Source organism: Canis lupus, chromosome 2 (assembly GCF_048164855.1).
Source record: "Canis lupus baileyi chromosome 2, mCanLup2.hap1, whole genome shotgun sequence".
NCBI classification, from domain to species: domain Eukaryota; kingdom Metazoa; phylum Chordata; class Mammalia; order Carnivora; family Canidae; genus Canis; species Canis lupus.
The window spans coordinates 47,813,657-47,831,172 of record NC_132839.1 but is presented as its reverse complement, the minus strand read 5'-3'; the positions used below and the strand labels follow the sequence as shown (position 1 = coordinate 47,831,172).

The window sequence follows — 17,516 nt, the reverse complement described above, 5'->3', positions numbered from 1 at the left end:
GATTACAGAATTCTAGAGATGGGGCACCTGGGTGGCTCAGTGGTTGAGCATCTGACTTTGGCTGAGGTCATGATCCCAGAGTCCTGAGATCAAGTCCAGCATCAGGCTCCTTGCAGGGAGCCTGCTTCTCCCTCTGCCTATGTCTCTGCCTCTCTCTCTGTGTCTATCATGAATGAATGAATGAATGAATGAAGGAATTAATGAATAAAATATAAAAAAAAAAGAATTGTAGAGATGGAAGAGACTGTAGACCAGCTTCCTATTGGATGAAGGCTAGTCTCTGATATTTGAGTTCATCATAATGTGAATCCCACTGACTTTCCAGCCATGTTTCCTCCACCACACCTGCACTCTCAGCCTTCTCTCCTGCCCCACTTGATGGCTTGCTCTTCCTAGGCCCTTTCACAGACATTTTCTTGCCTCCATGTTTTTGCTCTTACCCTTTCTCCCATATGCACGATTTACATATGTTTGCATCTGTATCCCTCTCTAGATTGCAACAAACTACATGATACTCTTCTCCAGATATTTGCATGCTTTGCTCTCTCACTTCTTCCAGGTGTCTGTTCAAATGCCACTCATGATGGGGCACCTGGGTGACTCAGTCAGTTAAGTGTCTCCCCTCGGCTCTGGTCATGATCTCCGGGTCCTTCATGGGGCTTCCTGCTCAGCAGAGAATCTGCTTCTCTTTTTCCCTCTCTCTCAAATAAATAAAATCTTAAAAAAAAAAAAAAAAAAAAAAACAAATGCCACTCATGTTCAAGCACTTCCTTACCCCCCACTGTTTCTCCATAGCGCCTGCCAAATACCTGACATCACAGTGCACAGTAATCCCTCTTTATCTGTGGTTTTGCTTTCCACAGTTTCAGTTACCCATGGTCAGCTGTGGTCCTGGAAACAGGCGATCCTCCTTCTAACATACTGTCATGTCAGCAGGTCACTAGTAGCCTAACTACCCTAACACAGCATCGCACCTGTGTCACTCTCCTCCCTTCATCTCCCCACAGAGCCATTTAATTATCTCATGTCATCATAAGAGGAGTGAATACAGTATAATAAAATATTTTGAGAGAGACCACACTATCATAACTTTATTATAGTATATAGGTATTGTTACTCTATTTTATTCTTAGTTATTGCTGTTAATCTCTTACTGTGCCTAATTTGTATATTAAATTTTATCCTAGGTATGTTTGTATAGGAACCCACATAGTATATACAGGGTTTGCTACTACCTGTGATTTCAGTCGTCAATGGGAGTCTTGGGATGTATTCCCTGTGGATAATGGAGGACTACTATATTTTCACTTGTTTAGCTTTTATTTTCTGTGTTCCCAATGAGCACATAAACCCCATGAGACAGGGATCTCTTCCATTTTGTTCTGTTATATCTATAGCATCTTGAACAGTTCCAACATTTGGCACTCAGCACATAGTCCATTAATAAAGAAATGAGTCAGAGCTGTGTCTCCCTTGAACTTTGTATTTCCCTAATAATTAGCACAAGATCTAGCAGAATGGAGCACACTCTGCTTTCCTAGCCATGTAACATTAGGCAAGTCATCTCACCTCTTTGTGTCTCAATTCCTCCATGTGTAAATTAATACTTGCCATATTCAATTAATCACAAACACAGATTGTAAAAACTCGGTAAAAATTATTATTATGGGGCAGCCCAGGTGGCTCAGCGGTTTAGCACCACCCTCAGCCCAGGGTGTGATCCTGGAGATCCGGGATCGAGTCCCACGTCAGGCTCCCTGCATGGAGGCTGCTTCTCCCTCTGCCTGTGTCTCTGCCTCAATCTCTCTCTGTGTCTCTCACGAATAAATAAATAAAATCTTTAAAAAAATTATTATTATATAGGGAAATAACTTGACAGAAAATCAAGGAAATCGGAACTTTAAGAGGTAATTTTTGATACAAAATTAATAACCTAATATAAAGTGGAAAATAATGAATTGAATAATTGGTATTATTGAATGAATTGAATGAATTGAATGAATGAATTGAATAATGGTATAAGGTCACTTATGTTGTACACAAATAATACATGTCTACCTGTATATACATAGACATACAAAATAGGGAACAATAGTATGTTTCCTCATCTGGATTAAAGTACATTAATTTTTTATCATAGTTATTTCTGGATGTAAGACTCTGGATGGTGTTTTCCATTAAGGCTTTATTAAATTTTCCACTTTTCTATTATAGTCATGCAGTGCCTCTATCATCAGCACAAATAATAAACACTGTCAACATTGGCTCTTTACTGGTTTAAAATTATGAAAGGAAACAAAATGCCTTTTAGATTCCTCCCCCCCTCCCCCAACCTTATCCTGGATGCTTTGGTGTTGTCAGCCAAGTGAACCCCTAGAAAAATCTGCACAGGTCCGGATGTAATTAAGGCAGAGCCCATTCTGCAGACCCACCCCAGCCAGAGCAGTGGTTTTCGCCTCCAGAGGCTCTGGCACTGGGAACCAAACTTGCTGGAGGTATTGAGCAATCAAGTTGCTTTTACTACACAGGAACTTCAATCTTTGTCCAAACTCAACTACTTGATTAACTCTCATTTAAATAGTAGAAGTTTACTTTTGAAAAGTTGGGTTTTTCTTTATTTTTTTTCACAGCTGTCTTGGCAACGTCTGATTCCAGCCTGGGCAGGAAGTATCTGAGTCAGAGACGGGTGAAGCAGCTTTTCTGGTGCCGGTCCCAGCCCTCCGACAAGGACTGTCTCTCCCAGAGCATTAAGCCTGCTTTTACAAAGAGGTTGCAGAGAGTAGGAGGTTGTAGGAAATGGGATACAACCGAAGAAGCCTTCTCATCCACCCTTGACTGTGTTTGAAAAAGTGTTAGTCATTGGCATAGATCCTGTCCTCTTGAGCATCCTCAATAAATTAGCAATTCTCAGAAAACCACCCCCGCGAGAATGGAAAGGAAAAATGACCAGGAGGCAAGGAGACTGAGGTTGTGCCTACACTAGATATTTTATAAGATATGCTTAGCTAAACAGAGCACATTCCTACCCACTGGTTGTTAAAAAATTTTTAAAGACATTTTAAAAAGTGCTAGACATTTAGGTGCTAGATCCTGAAGGCACAGTTTGATTCACTAATCTGAACACCTTACAGTTCTCTTCCTCCTTTTCCTTCTGCTTCCCCTCTTTCTTCTTTTTCTTTCTCTTTTCCTGCATCGTGGTGGTGGTGGCAGTCGGGGATGTAGTTTGAGATGGTCGGAGATGGTCACACAATTGCTCAGCTACTTTCTTCTACACAAAGGAAATGGAGAATTTCCTGTTTCTAAACGAAGAGGAGCTGAATGTGTGTTTGCTTGGATGGGCACTTAATATAAGATGATCCCAATATTTTTACCTTCAGATTCTATCTTTAAGGACATTGGACTTGAGTTATCTATTAGAAGTCATGGAACAACTCAAAAAAAAAAAAAAAAAGTCATGGAGCAACTCAACAAGTCTGAGCACTGTGCCAGGGACAAGGCGTGACTCAGTGGAAATAATATTGGCTTTAGATTAGCTAAATTAATATCTAAATCTCAGGTTGGGTATATATGAGCTATAGCTCATATATGTGGGACCTGAACCTGTTGGAACCTCAGTTCCCTAATTTATAGTAACCATAGGGTTGATGCAAGGATTAGATCTAGTACATGAAAATGACTTGCACATAACAGATGCTTTACTATTTACCTGTATCATTATGTTGAGTGTATGTAATCATCTGTTACTTATAGATATTGAAGTTGTTGTGAATACAAATAATGTGGATTAAATCTAAAATTGTCATAGAGACAAGGCGATAATCATGGTTATGTAACAAATGTTCAATTTTGTTTTTAATAGGATGACAGCAAGGATTGCACCTAAGTGACTGTGTATTGTAAATATTATACCTAGAAGCTAGACCAGGGCTCTCTCAAAGTGTGGATTGAGATCCATCCCCATAGGATAGAATAAGCCAAGAACCACTTGAGAATCTTACAGAAATGCATATTTCTAGGTCTTTTTGAAACCTCCTTGACTCTAGGACCCTGTAACTTGCATTTTCATGGGGTTCCCAGGCACATTAAGGTTTAAACACCACTAGTTTGATGATGCAGATTTTTAAAAAAAATGTTTTAAATCAGTTAATTAGTGCAGCATTATCTCAAGCATAATCGACTTTTGTCTGATAAAGTATTATAATGTACCATACTGACACTCTACTATTACTGATATATATCATTATAATGACATAATGATATAATATAAGTGATATACTCGACATAATAAGTAACTGTAATTTATTTCTGATGTAACTCATGGAACAGAGTAGTTAAAGCCATGGTTTCTGCTTGGCAGCAATTGCCAGCTCACCAGCTGTGAGGCTTTGGAAAAGATCCTTAACCTCTCATTAAATCTTAGTTGTATTTTGTTTCTTTTCTGTATTTTTTCTTTTGGAAGAAAGAAGGAACGATTTTATTGGCCATTTTTTGTTTGCTTAAGATTTGTTTTACCAATGGCCATATAAGTATTTTTTTACTGAAGTATAGTTGACATACAATATTCTGTTAGTTTCAGATGTACAATATAGCATTTCAAAATTTATATGTGTTATGAAATCTTCACCATGGTAAGTTCTAGCTACCTTCTGTCACCATACAAAGTCATTAAAATATCATTATTGACTATATTCCCTGTGCTATACTTTCTATGCCCGTGACTTATTTACTTTATAACAGGAAGTTTGTACCTCTTAATCTGCTTTACCCATTTTGCCCATCTCCCTTCTTTCCTTCCTTATGGCAACCACCAGTTTGGTCTCTGTATTTATGAATCTATTTCTATTTTGTTTTGTTTGTTCATTTGTTTTGTTTTTGAGATTCCACCTATGAGTAAAATCATACAGTCTGCTTTTCTCTGCCGGACTTATTTTGCTCAGCATAATACCCTCTAGGTTTCATCATTTTGCTGCAAATGCTAAGATTTCATTTATTTTTTTATGGCTGAATAACAGTCCATTGTATCTATCAATGTATATGTCTATATACACCTTATACATATATTATATACATATATTTATCTACTCATTCTTCAGTGGATACTTGGGCAGCTTCTATATCTCGGCTATTGTAAATACTGCTGCAATGGCTATAGGGGTATAGGTATCTTTTTGAATTAGTGCTTTTGTGTTCTTGTTTCCCATTTCCCTGACAGCTCCTACCTTGTAGGATGCTTGGAAGGATTGAAAGCGGTAACACATCTATAAATCTGAGATGGTCGATGCTTGGTGTCATCAAAAGAAACCTTCATGAAGATCAGATAATTTAGAAAGACTGGTGATTTGATTAGTGTTTTGAGAATTTTTTTGACTTGTGAGGAGAGGCAAGGACAGACGGTCTTCATTTCTGTCCCTTTTTGGTATCTTGCAGAAAGTCAGTTCAGTAGGCCTGAGTTAGCTGAAAGAAAAGGAAGGTTGTTAATAGCTGCTGGGCCTCAGATGGTCTCTCTTTCTAACAAGATTATTTTTCTGTTGTTACATATTCATCTAGGTAAATGTTTTCCACATACCTGACCCTACAGATATACAGAGCACTGAGGGGTTGGAGGTGGCCCTTTCTACTAGAACACTGGCTGAAACACTGTTTTATTCTAACTATGCCTAGCCTAGGAGGAGATTTCTAAGGGTTAAGGGGAGCTTGGGGAATTGTATGTGCTTTATTGACTCTCTATCTCTACATTTTTCCATGGTAAACCTTATGTCTATATCTATATCCCATGGCACTAGTAGTGTGTGTCCATGACCTCTTTTCAAGACAAATTGCTTTGTTCTTTTTTTTTTTTTTTTAACCAAAAGAATTTTTGGTATAATTATTGGAAATAACTTCCAAGATATTGCCTTTAAAAAAAAAAGATTGTATTTAATTATTCATGAGAGACACAGAGAGAGGCAGAGACATAGGCAGAGGGAGAAGCAGGCTTCTCACAGGGAGCCAGATGTGGGACTCAGTGCCTGAACTGGGATCACGCCCTGAGCCAAAGGCAGACACTCAACCACGAAGCCACCCAGGCATCCCAAGATGTTACTTTTTTTACTGAATTTTAAGTCATGGATGAAACCGAATTTTGCCAAAAGATGCCTCTCTGGGTAGACTAATTGCCAGAGAAGCCCCTTCCTCTGCACAGAAACATCTTTAGCCAGGTTCCCTAGGGTGGACTCAGCCCCACTCACCTCTAGATTAGGCACCTTTATTGAGGAATTACTTTCAAGTCAAAGCAGTGGCCTTCTTTAAAGAAGCTAAATTCACTTCTTCAAAGCTAGATCCACCAACACATTAGAGCTGACAATAACTTGAGAAGAAAATATCCCTTATTTTATAACAAGGCATGGAGTGAGGATGGGGCCTGTTCAAGGTTACTATGCCTAGGATTGGAAAGCAAGAACTTGAACCTCAGATTCTTGATTCCTCACCTGTGTTTCCTTTAATACTCTGTGTCATGCTGGATTTTATTGTTGTTTGTTTCTTGATCACTGTCATCAATAAAAGTATTAGGGGATCAATGTAAGTGCTTGAAAAGGAATGTTTGGTTATTAATAATTTATATAATGATTAGATGAGATAAATGTGAATAGCACTTTGGAATCCTTGTATTTTTATTTATTTATTTTAAATTCTTTATTTAAATTCAACGTAATTAGCATATAGTATATTATTAGTTTCAGGGGTAGAATCTAGTGATTCATCAGTTGCCCATAACACCCAGTGCTCATTACTTCAAGTGCCTTCCTTAATGCCCGTCACCTAGGTACCCCATCCCCCATCCACCTCCCCTTCATCGACCCTCAATTTGTTTCTTAGAGTTCAGTGTCTCTTATGGTTTGTTTCCCTCTCTATTTTCTCCTTATTTTATTTTTCCTTCCCTTCCCCTATTTTCATCTGTTTTGTTTCTTAAATGCCACATATGAATATCCCTATATTTTTATAAGGCTACTTGTCTCAGGTCAGTGTGCCTGGGCAGCAGAGACAAAAATAGTAGATTAAATGTAGGAGGTATATTTGGGACTGTACCTGAGATTACCACTCCCAGGAGGGGCTGAAAATCAGCAGAATTCAGAGAGGGAGAAGTGGAGATGGTCTTAATGAAGAACTCAGACCAATGGGAAATTCTAGAGATGGTATGCTCCTCAGAGTGTCCCAAGTCTGTTCATGGGACCAGGTGTTTGTGCCCTCACAATGATCAGTCATTGGATTAGAGCCTTTCTGGAAAAAGAGAGTGGCCTTGAAAGTGCTCCTTGTAGGAGCAGATGGCTAAGGGCTTTCTCTTGTCACTTGGAAAAATCGTTTCTTTACTCCAAAAGGAGGATTTGACTGGGGTATGGCCAGATTCACCATGCAATTACATTTAATCATCATGCACACTATGGATACATACAATGAAAATGGTAATCCATTTTACAGATAAATAGTCAACAAAGTCCATTGATTTGCCCAAATTCTCAGAGCCTCTAGGTTGCAGAGCTGATACTAAAACCTGTATTTTCCGATTTTATGGTGCTACTTGTAGATCATTATTTTAAAACTGCAGAGGTTGGTAGAAGCATAGTTATGACTGCATGTATTTCCAAATCTGAGTATATATCAATATCTAAGATGCATTCATTTAATTAAGAGTTACAAAGTCCTTCCTATATACAAAGCCCTGGAATATGCTGAGGTTATAGACAAAGGCACAGTTCCTCCTGTTCAGGAGCTCCTTGACATTTGAAAGAGAGCAATAAGTCACCCACAATTCTGATCAGAGCTGTGATGTGCTGAACAAAACAACATCAAACACAACAACTGCTCAGCTTGGGTTTGTGAAGGAAGTGACACTCAATCTGGCTTGATGAATTAAGTGGGGAAGGGGGAAATAGCATATGCAAAGACATGAATTGGCAAAGCTGCAAATAATTCAATGCAAGTAGAGCATCGCAGGTGAAATTAAAGTGGCAGAAGGCAAGGCTGGAGATTTGATTGGGTACTAAAGCTTCAAAAACAATGTGGTTAGGTGTTTCCCTTGAAGGTAGCAACTGCCAATGCAAGAATAGTAGCTGTGAGGGGGCAGGATGATATTTGAGCTTTAGAAAAACCCCGTGAAGAATGAATCTGGGTGGGTGAGGCTGAAGGTTGATAAACCAGATAAGAAAATGAAGCAATAACCCAGGTGATCTAAATTTCAGCCCATTAATTCACATTCATATTGATTTCTCCTTCCCGCTAGAAAGGATTAATTTTAATTTTGAAGCAATGAAGTAGACAAAAATCTTTACCATGGGAAAGAAGAAATTACTGTGAAAAATGTTTAGTTTTAATAAGCTTCTGAAACCGCAGTCATGGGAGGCTCCATGGAGCATCAGATCATAGATGTCTCAGAGGGAAACATGAGGATAAATATATAGTTTTCCCTCTGAATGATCACACATACATGCCATCCAGTGCCGCCCCCATGCTTTCAAGGTTTGAAATATGGAACACAGTAGAGATCTGTCCTCTCCCTTTCTGTGACGTTCTCCATCAACCATCAGAGATGTATCCCAGTCGGAGTCCAGCTTGCACCTAGAATCTTTCTGCTAAACATTTGCAGTGTGAGCATCCTGTGACACAAGACCAAATTTGCAAGGATGCAGTAGGATTTATGGAGCATCTCAAGCATTCCAGTGTTGGACAGTTTAACTCACTTTACCTCAGTGAAACCCCTCGAAAGTGCACGCATTATCATGAAGAGGCTAGGGCTCAGAGCAGATACCACTGGCCCAGGGAAATGTAGCCAGTCCATCGTAGATCTGAGGGTCCTTTCTTAGGCTGACATGGTCCAGCCCCAAGCTCCACACTCATGTCTCAGGGCTCACACTGGATCTGACACTGTCCCTGGGGTTATATCATTTCCTGTCAATGGTCCAACAGGTCCATGGTCCAACAGACCTTCTTATCAGAAGAAGCTCTAAAATGCCTCAAGATGGATCAGCAATGAGTAATTCACTGTCTTCCTAGAGTAGCCTAGGGAGTTCAAGAGTTCAGGTTCCAGAGCTAGACAAACCTGAGTTTAAATGTAAGTTTCAAGATTTGCTACCCAAGTGACTTTAAAAAAAAATTTCTTTTTAACATCCAAACTGTATTTTTTATTTATTTTTTATTTTTATTTTTATTTTTTAAAAATTTTTATTGGAGTTCAATTTGTCAACATATAGCATAACACCCAGTGCTCATCCCACCAAGTGCTCCCCTCAGTGCCCATCACCCAGTCACCCCAACCCCCTACCCACTTCCCCTTCCACTACCCCTTGTTCATTTCCCAGAGTTAGGTGTCTCTCATGTTTTGTCACCCTCACTGATATTTTCACTCATTTTCTCCAAGTGACTTTTTAAAAAGATTTTATTTATTTATTCACAAATAACACACAGAGAGAGGCAGAGACACACGCAGAAAGAGAAGCAGGCTCCCCGAGGGGGATCACGCCCTGAGCCAAAGGCAGATGCTCAACCACTGAGCCACCCAGGTGCCCCTACTCAAGTGACTTTATTTTTTTTTAATTTTATTTATTTATGATAGTCACAGAGAGAGAGAGAGAGAGAGAGAGAGGCAGAAACATAGGCAGAGGGAGAGGCAGGCTCCATGCACCGGGAGCCCGATGTGGGATTCGATCCCGGGTCTCCAGGATCGCGTCCTGGGCCAAAGGCAGGCGCCAAACCGCTGCACCACCCAGGGATCCCTCAAGTGACTTTAGATAATTATTTAATATCTCTAAGCTTCATCTTTCCCATCTGTAAACTGGAATGATCACAGTGACTACCTCAAAGGGCTGTTTTGAGAATTAATGAGTGACAGACTTAAAACATCTGGGAACATGTCTGCCCCAAGCTACTTGCTGCGTGCTACCTCTTCAATGATTTTTCATTCTGCTGATTTTACCAGGGAAGAATCAGCTCATTTGTGATGTGAATTTATGGAAAAAATTGATAGGATTTTCCATAGTAAGCTGAAATCTTGATTTCTTTGAGAAAAAAAATCATTTGGATGGCTCAAATTTTAGCTCCAGTGCTTTTTTTTTTTTCCTCCTTTTCTAGTGCTTCTGTTTCTGTAGTGAGGAACTGATGGGCTTTTTGCTGCTCGATTTATTTGGACCCCATAATCTTTCTTTATTGCCTCGCTTTGCTCAATAAACCTGAGGGATTTTGTTCACATTTCCTGCACAGGCTGCGTGGTGCTGTGACAATGGAAAATAAGACCTGAGACATAATGTAGTCAGGCCATAACTATAGAGATATCAGTCAATCTGTCCAAGCCTCAATTTCCTCTTAGGTTAAATGAGATTGATCCTATATATTTCACCAGTATTAGGAGGACCAAAAAAATAAAAAACAACAAACCAAAAAAAAACCCACAGTTGCAGTAAAGTACTTTCTAAAGCTTAAAGTTCTGTAAAAATATAAGCTTTTTCAATATTTTTATTGCTGTTATACAATAAGAAGATACTATAAATAACAATGATTGTCCACCTGTTCTAATTACTAACTCCTACAGTAGGTAATTGCTGAAAGAACGTGTTTAGTTTGGAAGAGACGTTCTTTTAAAAAAAGCAAGAGGATGATTTATTTAAAATCTGTGTCTATGTTTTTGTTAAACTTCATAGGAAAGAAAAAGTAGCTGAGGATTGGTAATGATGGGTCATAGGGAAATAAATGACAAAAGACCATATACACTTGATTTGGCTAGTTTTGTCCATATTTCATTACAGAATCTAATGAAGGAGTTTCAGTACTAGTTAGGAATGTGTTTTATGAGACCAATCCTTCCCAATAACTACCAGGAAAAAAGTCGGGAGATTGCATAGAAAATAAAAGTGAGATCTCAAAAGAAAGGCATCAAAGAGCCAGTGAGAATGAGATCAGAAGCTCCTCTGACAGTGCTGGTCTTTATCTCCACCTTTTGTCTTGTAACACTGGCTCACGGTGTGATGTTGGGTTAGATTTAGTCTAGTCTCTGGGTTAGTCTCGCTAACTCACTGTGTGCTGGTAAGTGTTTAAAAATATATGTACGGGGGGTGGGGGTGAATGGGTGACGGGCACTGAGGGGGGCACTTGACGGGATGAGCCATGGGTGTTATTCTTTATGTTGGTAATATGAACACCAATAAAAAATAAATTTATTAAAAATAAAAAATAAAAATAAAATAAAATAATAAAAAAATAAAAAAATAAAAAATAAAAAATGTACGCAGAAACGTACACAAGTTTATTAAAAAATTTTACTGATATAAAAGAGGTGTAAAAAAAAAAGGTAAAAAAAAAAATTAAAAAAAAAAATAAGAGGTGTAACACACATTCTGTAAAAATAGTAAACACACAGTACTCCTTTTACAAATTCCCTATAGACAATCACTTACTGCAGAGTACTTTCATTGATTTTTTGCCCAATTCCTACACCCTTAGCCAATCTATGGTTGCAGTTGACTAAGGAGCATAGCTCCAAAATGAATGTTAGCCCTTAACAAGTTTATACTTTCAAGTAAGAAACAAGGAAAATAAAACAAAAACATATGCCAAAACTTCAGTGACCTGACACTGCAAGTGACTTTGCAGAAGCAGATAGTGATAGCTTTTGAATACTGAAACAATAGTTTCCTAATTTGTGTACTATTTATAATCTGATGGCTGTGGCTACAATATTCTTTTAAATCATTAATACGGTCTCCATAAATTTCTTAGGTCTACACAAGCAACAAAACAGTAAGTTACACTGTCTTGGGAGCATTTGTGATCTTTTGCAGTGTAAATATTTCCATGGTGGTCTATCTTAAGCAACAAGATGACTGCACTGAATGCAGAGGTGGAAAGAGCTGCACCTTATCACGCCAATCTATAGTCTTTATAGCACACAGTTACAATAGCTATAGATAATCTGAAGAGAAGAAATATTAGTAAAATGTTATAAAATAGAAATTTATGAATTTTGACTATCGCTTTTTTATTATCACATTTAATGGTAATCTTATATTCTCTCTTTAAAAAATAATCTCTAAAAAAAAAAATAAAAAAAAAATAAAATAAAAAATAAAAAATAATCTCTGTGTTTAACAACTGGTTTGCAACATACCTGAAAATTCAAAATCAAGGGTGAGCTAGTAAAAGTTGACCCCAACATGACACTGATCCTTAGTAGTAAAGGATCTAGTAAAGAGGATGACCATATGTTACAGGGCTTTGAAAATGTATGCAAAGTACGTGGTACACCTTATCTACTTTTGAAATGTCTTTTTTGTTGTTGTTGTTAAATCGGGGCTCTTGGCTCTGCTTCATGTTGCATCTTGCCTAGGAAGAATTAACAGGCCCCTTGTGATTTCCCTCTCTACAGCATAACCCCTTGTTGCATCCAAACGCCACATACTGAAACCTTTCCTGGGACAGAATATGAATGCTCAGCCATCATGTTCCTGTTTGATGTCGATAGAAAATGACCGATTATTACACAATTAATAAATAAATCCATTCTCTGGTCTCTGGAATACACGCGTCTGCAGCCATTAGAAGTCTCTCTCTTTACAAATAAATCTCAAAAACAAGCTCTTGATTCCCCCTACCATCAGCAGCAGTTTAAGAATTCTTCTAGAGTATACCTCTTGTTTGCTCTTTCTCTAGGCTAGGTCTTTATTCTCCTTACATTAAAGCTTTAATATTTGAAATTAGTCTCATAAATGTAATAAGGACACCCACATAGATGATTATTTTAAAACTCAATTGAATAGGTTTATTTTATATTTTACCCCCCCCCCTTTTTTTCTTTCTTTAGGACAGTGGAGGATTAATGGATAAATGTATAATCAACTCACATAAAATTTGACAAGCAGATATTTTATGAAATTGCCTTGTGGGAATCCAAATAGCAGATGTTCTTTATCATGACAATCCAGTCCAATACCCGGACCAAGGGAGAGGAGCGCTACACATTTGAGCACCAGCTGCAGGGACATGACTCTGTCTGGCTGCCAATAGCACAACTGAAATGCAGAATACGGTCCTGAAACAGAGACAAGGGGCTTTGTGATTTCACAAAGCCAGATTTTAATGACAGAGGCTATTAGGGCATCTTCTGTCTGTCTCCCATATGCTTGGTTGAAGAAATGGAGAATCAGGCTGTATAAATTTAATGTGCCAAGAGGCTAAAATCACTGGGCCACCTGTGTGCTTTGGCGGTCACTGCTCTAAGGCCGTTTCTGGCTAGAAGGGTTTGGAAAAAATCAGAGCTGTTTGCTGTTTGTTCAATGGGACATTCGCCAATAGAGGTCAAAGGAAGAGGACAGAGGGAACTTTAGTTAGATTTAGTACATTTCCAAATTGAAACAAACCAGGTTTAGCACAGCTGAGCCCAACCTCAGGAATGAGAACTCAGCCTTTTATGCACCAGCATTGGCCTGATGCTGGCGTTAAGTAGAGGAAAGACTGCAAATCTTTGCAGCAAAAGGCATGAATTTGGAAGCAATGTATTAAATCCAAAGGAAGCATGAGCAGAGCCACGATGAGAATGCCACTAATAATGTGGATGGCAAGAAACCAAGACAGTGAGGAGACAGATAAGAAGAGAACCCTATAGATTTCAGTAGAGTCCATCCCACTTCAAACTGGTGCAATTTTTTCCATTTGAACATTGAAACCTAGACCCACACTTGAAACAATAGTTGAATGTGGCACACCAGGGCATTCCCATTTCCAGTTCCCAATTACAGTTTGCAGTTCAGAGTTCACAGAGTTACTTCCTGCATCCAGCTGGCTCCTTGGATGGGATCACAGCCCTGGGAAGAGGAAGGGATGGTGAACCCATGTCATTTTCACAGGACAGGCTCAGAGTGCACAATGCAGCACCTGTCTGTGGAGCCTCAAACTTTTCCAATAGTGGCTGTAGCAGCCAAAGGGTGCCAGACAAAATCTTCCACAATCTCTGTTCAGTTTCCCGGAGGGGGGGGGGGGGCTTATTCTGCTCATTTCCCTATTATCTCTCATCTTGGGCTATACTTCCTCTCTGATTTCCTATGCAGGCTTCTGAGTCTCCGAGCATCTTTGGTCCTGCATATCGCACCTGCCCTAGGATTTGGTGCAGCACCCAAGCCCTGCAGGCACCTAAATCCCGGTCACATTCCTTTTCTGTCCATTTTGCTTCCGTGCTAGCCTCCTGCAACCTGATAGCATTTTCCTGCCCTCTGCCCCATGGCTGCAAGTCTTAGAGCAGTCATTTTCAGATAAGGAAATTGATGCTTGGACTAGTGTTAACCAGGTTGATGGCTAGCCTGAAGTCACACAGAAATGGGGAAAGAGCAGACCAAGGGTCAGCTCTTGATGTGCAAATTACCCAATCTTGCAGGGCTTCAGGTTCCCTGCCCAAGAAAAGCCAATGGTGCAAGAGATTTTTTTTTTTTTCTCCTTTCAGACATCTTTATTAAGGTGGAATCTTATCCAGGATTCAAGTGCTTTTTCATAGATCACAGTGAAGCAGATTGGTTCAAAGCCTGTTGGCCCACTGTGGCAGCCCACTGTGTTCTCCTCACCTATGCAAGACCTCCAAAGTACCTCTGCAGAGCTCTCGAGCTCCTCAAAATGCCACATGAAAGTCGGGGAACTAGATGGTCTCTAACTTTGCTTACATAGTGAATATTCACAATTCCTTGGAGATAACATCACCAGGAGCTGAGACTCTGGCTAAGTTTTAGTCTTGGCATACTGAATGTTTAGGACTCTGGCTCTCCCAACATCTCTCCTTTCTCACAGACTGCCTCTAGCCCTCTGCCCACCCTCACTGTGCTCCCAACCATTGGGTCAGTGAAGCCAAGGTTACATTCTTAGGAGACATACCACAGAAGCACAAAGCTTTACCTTGGTTTGGGGACAAGGACCACAGGTTTGGGCTCCCATTCCGGAGCTACAGGTGGAAGCTCAGAGTTGGCTATTTGGGGGGAACTTGCAAAGCTCCCTGGTTTGGATCATTCGACAGCCAGTCACATGAACAGCCTTGCCTACAGATCTGTATTTCATGGATATGAAACACATTCAACTTGTTCTAGTCACTGCAGCTTCCCTTCACTTCCAAAAGCTAAAATACCTTTGCACTACAAGGACCTTGGCACATGCTTTTCCCTCTGTTTGGAATGCTCTTCCCTCAGCTGCCTCTTTTGTTGGACAAACTTCCATTCCATCCTTCCTTTTTTTTTTTTTTTTTAGATTCTATTTATTTATTCATAAGAAACACAGAGAGAGGCAGAGACATAGGCAAAGGGAGAAGCAGGCTCCCTGCAAGGAGTTCAATGCGGGACTCGATCCCAGAACCATAGGATTATGCCCTGAGCCAAAGGCAGGCAATCAACCGCTGAGCCGCCCAGGCATCCCCCACTCCATCCTTCTAACATCAGTTCAGTTGTCCTTCTCCCAGAAAAGGCTTTTCACCCCGTTTTTCCATATGGAACTGGTTTGTTGTTCATGCATATAGTCAAATGGAGTTCTTATCCATGGCCCTTAACCAAAGAGCTATTTTACAACTTACGAACTTAGTATTACAAATAATCTGTTTGATTATTTGATAAATATTTACCTTCCCCTCTAGATCAGGGCTCGGAAAACCACAGCTCAAGGGCCAAATCCAGCCCACTGCCTGTTTTCATAAACAAAGTTGTACTGGAACACAGAGGTGCTTATTCATTTGACTGTCATGCATGGCTGCTTTCACACAATAGCAGCAGAGGTAAGTAACTGGACCAATGAGGGGACAGCCCGTAAAACTGAAAAATACTTGCCCTTTACTAAAAAAGTTTGCCAACTCCACTCGAGGACAGCAGCTCTATTTAAAAAGGGAATGCATCCTTTTGCTCATCATTTTGTCCCCTGTAGCTAACATAATTCCTGGCATATATTTCTGGCTTATTAAATACATGTTTAACGCATGAAGCAATGAGTGAAGTAACAACCATCATTAGTTACATGTGTGTAATGCAGTCAAAATTACACAGTAAAAAAAAAAATATTGATGGCATCAGAAGTCCTGTTTTTAAAAAGCATTTTTATTTATTCAACTCTGTCATTATCACAATAATCACAGGCCGAATTCGTAGGTTTTCAGGATGATTTGAAAGTTATCTAGGTAATTTGGTGGGGACAGGTGACTTGGGGATCCTACTCTTCTGCCATCTTGCCCTGCCTCTATCATTATCACAATAAACAAAACATGGAAGATACATTAGTAGACTAATTATAATATTCAGTGTTAATGGAATTGGATTGATCAAAATGAAAAACTAATTTGGCATAAGGCAAAATGTAAAATCCTGATCAACCACTGAAAACAAATTATTTCTGTACAAGAGAGGCTGTGCTTACATTGCCAGACAATAAGGTAGCCTTTCAATTTTTGTTTTTTGTTCAAATGTTAGCTCTGCCATATATTTGGTTAAAAGTTATGCCCATAGGATTAAGGTTTTCATATATGTAATGGCTGAAGCCCAGCATCAGGCACATGGTAAATATTTAATAAGTGTTAGTATTTGTTATCAGAACAAGGAGGAACATATTCCCTATAGTCTTGGCATACTGAATGTTTAAATGAATTTCAATTTACATTTTTCTTTCAGTCTGTATTTAGGTGATATTGTTGTAATTAGAGTATATTAAAAGAAGTTTTATGCTATCCTCGATTACTGTATTGTAAGCAAGTCTATGTTGCTCAGAAATCTTATTTTATTTTATCTTTTAAAGATTTATTTATTTATTTGACAGAAAGAAAGAGAGAGAGAGAGAAGGAGAGAGAAAGAGAGAGAGGGAGAGAGAATGAGGGGGGAGGGGCAGAGGGAGAGAGAATTTTAAGCAGACTCCATACTGAGCACAGAGCCCAACACGGGACTTGATCTCACAACCTTGAGATCACCGCCTAAGTGGAAACCAAGAGTCCAACACTTAACCAACGACATCAGCCAGGTGCCCTGAGGTCTTATTTTATACCTTCTGTTTGACAGACCAGTGGTTGTAATTTTCATGGATCTAGTCTTTTGAAATGAGGCACATAAGTCACAGATGCTAGTTTTTAACACTATCATGAAACATGAATTGCTCCTGGTTAGTTTTAAAATATTTTATTTATTTGTTACACAAGTGGCTTAAATTACATATGAAACCGTTGCATTGCAGATGCTGTTCTTCCATGGGCAGGGATGAGTATGTATCAGTTTTTCTTCTAGGGACAAATTATTGTATAATTGAAGACACAGTCTCTGGCTTCCGACTATAAATTAATACATTAAACACACAGGCACATACATCTAGGTAGCATCGTACTTTATTTAATAATTTTGTTTAAACTGTTACTTTTTACTGGTTTTATAGAAATAAGGTACAAATGGAATGAGGAGCCTTTTGACTGTATTGACAGGTTCCTGCCTGGCAGCATCCTCCACCGTTCACTGCACGCCACAAGTAATTTATGATGGCGATAAATAGCTGAGTATTTT

General features: G+C 39.2%; 1 long non-coding RNA gene across 2 annotated transcripts; it reads right to left on the bottom strand.

The window, feature by feature from the left end:
• Positions 1-2,479: 2,479 nt before the first annotated feature.
• Positions 2,480-13,011, bottom strand: LOC140610194 (uncharacterized). 2 transcript variants are annotated; one of them, XR_012011961.1, is made up of 3 exons: positions 12,864-13,011; positions 5,220-5,454; positions 2,480-3,299 (listed from the first exon to the last, which is right to left on the bottom strand). It is a non-coding gene; the product is annotated as an uncharacterized lncRNA (long non-coding RNA). The 2 variants fall into 2 exon arrangements; XR_012011958.1 differs by having other exon boundaries at positions 2,480-3,268.
• Between the last annotated feature and the right edge of the window lie 4,505 nt (positions 13,012-17,516).